The following is a 4,582-nucleotide window of genomic DNA, read 5'->3' on the forward strand; positions in this document are numbered from 1 at the left end:
AGGTGTGGCAGATTCCAGAATTCCCATGAGTGCAGCGCTGCCAGTTGCCACCATCGACCGCAAATTTAGCACTCTCTCCCTCTCTCCCACCCCACCCACCTGTTTCTCTCTCTCTCTCTCTCTCCTCTCTCCCTCTCTGGGGAGGAGGGACCCCACCACCACCACCACCACACCACCACCACCACCACACAACACCACAACTATCAACACAAAATCAAAAAAAAATCACCACATGTCATACATTTAATCCTAATCTTTCCTAATCCTATCCTAAACATCGTACTATCACTTCCTTTACTAAGCTTCCTTTACAATATACATATCGCTATAAATATCCTTTCAATGAGCACAGCACATGGTACGAAAGCTGATTTGGCAGCATGGGTGATTGTAAAGCTTGATACGGAGCACAGCTCCACCCTGCCTTCTTGCTTGCGCTGACTAGAATAGTTCTCCTTTTCTCTCCTCCCCGCTCCTGAATAGACCCTCCTCTCCTTCCTTTTCTAAGCTTCCTTCTCATCTTAACACTCGCTTCAAGATTCATATCCTTCCTCTTCTCCTCCTTCCACATATGCAACCTTTCATCTCCCTTTTCATCCTTCCTCTCTCTCTCTCTCTCTCTTTTGGTCTCCCTCCTCAGCCTCCTTCCTCTTCTCCTCCTTTCACCCATATAACCTCTCATCTCCTTTTCTCTCTCTCTCTCCTCTCTCCATCTCTCTTTGCTCTCTCGCCTCAGCTTCCTATCTTCGTTTCTCTCTCAATCTCTCTCCTCTCTCTTTCTCTCTCTTCCTTCTCTCCTCTCTCTCTCCTTCCTTCCTTCCACCCTCTCTCTCTCTCTCTCTTCTCTCTCTCTCTCTCTCCTCCTCAGCCTCCTTCCTCTTCTCCTCCTCTTCTCTCCCCTCCTCTCTCCATCTCTCTCTCCTTCTTTCCCTTCTCAGCCTCCTTCCTTCCTTCCTCCTTTGTCACTTCCTCTTTCCCTCCTTCCCTCCTCAGCCTCATTCCTTGCTTCCTCCATTCGTCACGTCCTTCTTTACCTCCTTCCCTCCTCAGCCTCCTTCCTTCCTTCCTCCATTCGTCACTTCCTTCTTTCCCTCCTTCCCTCCTCAGCCTCCTTCCTTCCTTCCTCCATTCGTCACTTCCTTCTTTCCCTCCTTCCCTCCACAGCCTCCTTCCTTCCTTCCTCCATTCGTCACTTCCTTTCTCCCTCCTTCCCTCCTCAGCCTCCTTCCTTCCTTCCTCCAGTCTGCACTGCCTTCTTTCCCTCCGTCCCGCCTCAGCCTCCTTCCTTCTTCCCTACCTTGGACACTGCCTTCTGGCCCTCCATCCCTCCTCAGCCGCCTGCCTTCTTTCCTTCCTTTGTCACTTCCTTCTTTCCCTCCTTCCTCCTCCTCAGAGTCTTTCCTCCAATTTTCAATCTCTTCTCTCGCTCTCACTCTTCCTTCTTTCCCTCCTTCCCTCCTCACCTTCCTTCCTTCTTCTGTCAATCTCTTCTCTCACGCTCTTTCTCTTCCTCGTTTCCCTCCTCTGTCACTCTCCTCCCTCTCACTCTCCCTCACTCTTCCTCGCTCCCTCCCGCCCTTCCTGTCAAAAAACTGTTTACATCTGCAATCTTCCGGCCTTTGGAGGGCGAGTCCACATTCTGATTCCGTTAGGAGGGTCATTTTTAGGCCTGTCTTGCCTCGTGATCTTTAGTGTTTAGTCTTTTCCTCGTCACTCATTCCAGGTAATTCTTTTTCCTGATTCCTACTCTTTTGTCTACCTGTTTAACCCTTTATCTTTCACCTACTCTGTTATCACTCCCTACTCCTCTTTTTCTTTCTTCTTTCTCCTATCGTACCATTCCCTCCCATCCTCTAGCATCTCTCCTTGTAACTCTCTTCTCTTATCTCTTATCTCATCATTCTCTTGTGTTTCGTAGTTTCTCTCTCTGCCTTTTTCTTATCCTCTTCCTTCTTTCATCTCTTATCTCATCATTCCCTTGTGTTTTGCTGTTTCTCTCTCTACTTTTTTTATCCTCTTCTTTAATCTCATATCTCATCATTCCCTTGTGTTTTGCTGTTTCTCTCTACTTTCTTTTATCCTCTCCCTTCTTTAATCTCTTATCTCATCATTCCCTTGTGTTTTGTTGTTTCTCTCTCTACTTTTTTTATCCTCTTCCTTCTTTAATCTCATATCTCATCATTCCCTTGTGTTTTGCTGTTTCTCTCTCTACCTTTTTTTTATTCTCTCCCTTCCTCCTTCTCTTATCTCATCATTCCCTTGTGTTTTGTAGTTTCTCTCTACTTTGTTTTTCTTATCCTCTCCCTTCTTTCACCTCTTATCTCATCATTCCCTTGTGTTTCGCAGTTTCTCTCTCTACTTTTTTTTTCATATTCTCTCCCTTCCTCCATCATCCCAACATTGCCTTTCCCACTTCCATTTCCTATTTTTTTTCATATTTTCCTTCGACCTTCTGCTTCTCCTTATCCCTACGTTATTTTGCTTTCATATCTTTCCTCTTCGTTCTTTCCCCTTCTACTTTATTTTCCTATCTGCTCTCCCCTTCTCTCTCCCTCCTTTCTATTTATCTCTTTCCCTCCCTCCTGATTCTCATGCTACTAAATCATCACTCTCATTTTCCTTTTCCCTGCTTCAACATTTTCCTTTTCAATGTTCATTATGTACACAGCAACTGACTCCCCGGGTGGTGGTGGCGGGGGGGGGGGTGGTATGTATAAGAAAAGTGAAAGGTGTTACTTCTGAATACAGGTGAGGGAAGAAAGGACTCGACAGGTATGGATATTTTAGGATAGAAAAGTTTAAAGGGAAACGCATAAACTCCTAGGAAATGGCTTATCTAAAAAATAAATCTAAATTGTTTCTCTCTCTCTCTCTCTCTCTCTCTCTCTCTCTCTCTCTCTCTCTCTCTCTCTCTCTCTCTCTCTCTCTCTCTCTCTCTCTCCCGTTATAAGTGTACCGTACATGGACCCTGACGATATAAAGAAAGAACTCGGTGACGGCCCTCAGGAGTCCTTAAATGTGTACCCCAGCGAGTAAGGAAGAATGACCCCCACACACACACACCCCCCCACCACACACGGTCACCTATAAAGAGTCCCATCGGTGTGAATCTGAACCGAGCAATGTCTAGTCTGATTTTCCTGCGTCGGAGGTTGAAGGAAAAAAATATTCATCGAGGAAAACGTAATATTTGTTGTCCTGACGCTCTGGTATTGATGGTGTGGAGAGGGGAAGGAAAAATGGGTGAGGAGGAAGATGACTAAGGAGTGGAGTGAGGGAGGTGGATTAGGGAAAGGAAGAGGAGGAGGAGGAGGAGGAGGAGGAGGAGAAGGAAGTGGTTGTTCATTCGTGATTGTGAAGAGAGTGGGAATGTGCGGGATAGAGATTGAAGAATACGTGATTTATTTTTTCTCTCTCTCTCTCTCTCTCTCTCTCTCTCTCTCTCTCTCTCTCTCTCTCTCTCTCTCTCTCTCTCTCTCTCTCTCTCTCTCTCTCTCTCTCTCTCTCTCTTCCTTCCCTTAATTCTTCTTCATTCTTGCTCTCTTCTTTTCTTTCTCCCTTCTTTTCTTCCTTCTGCTTCTTAAGTGTTTTCCTGTTTTCTTATGCTCTCTACTTCTCTTTTTTTTCCTCTTGGTCCTCTCGCTTCTTCTTCTTTGTCTCCTTCTCTTGTTCCTCCTCCTCCTCCTCCTCCTCCAGCCCTTAGTTTTGTTTATCCTTTTACGCAACGTGACTCTCATTGATCCCCGTAAAATATACGGTCTCTCTCTCTCTCTCTCTCTCTCTCTCTCTCTCTCTCTCTCTCTCTCTCTCTCTCTCTCTCTCTCTCTCTCTCTCTCTCTCTCTCTCTCTCTCTCTCTCTCTCTCTCTCTCTCTCTCTCTCTCTCTCTCTAAAAGAAATCTCTCTCTTTCTCTCTTCCTTTTTCCATTACTTATTCATCTTTCTCCTCCGTTTTCTTCTCCTCTTTCTCCACCTCCTGCTCATCCTCCTCGTCCTCCTCCCTAAACTTTCTCCTCCTCCTCTTACTTCTCTATACTCTTTTCATGCTCTTAACCTTACAAACTTTCTAATATTTACCGACTCTGAATCTTAAATGTCCTTCTGCATTCGTCTCTTTTCTCTCTGAACTTAAACCTCAAAACAGTGACAGTATATAGAAATGGAGAGAGAGAGAGAGAGAGAGAGAGAGAGAGAGAGAGAGAGAGAGAGAGAGAGAGAGAGAGAGAGAGAGAGAGAGAGAGAGAGAGAGAGAGAGAGAGAGAGAGAGAGAGAGAGAGAGAGAGAGAGATCATGTGTGTGTGTGTGTGTGTTATGGAGAAATACCATCGCCGCCGCTCCCCAAGCCTTTTAGAATAATGACTTGACAAATGCCTCGAGACTAACCTACACGGAATTGTCGATAATTAATTTTCCTCGAGCGAAGATCCATTATGTAGCGTGCGTGTGTGTGTGTGTGTGTGTGTGTGTGTGTGTGTGTGTGTGTGTGTGTGTGTTGGTGTCCCTAAAGGTTACGTCGTGCCTTCCCCCTCCCCGTCTTCCTCGTCCTCCTCCTCCACCTCCTTCCTGTTGACAATCTACATCTTT

The sequence above is a fragment of the Eriocheir sinensis genome, unplaced genomic scaffold, assembly GCF_024679095.1.
Source record: "Eriocheir sinensis breed Jianghai 21 unplaced genomic scaffold, ASM2467909v1 Scaffold1171, whole genome shotgun sequence".
Lineage (NCBI taxonomy): Eukaryota > Metazoa > Arthropoda > Malacostraca > Decapoda > Varunidae > Eriocheir > Eriocheir sinensis.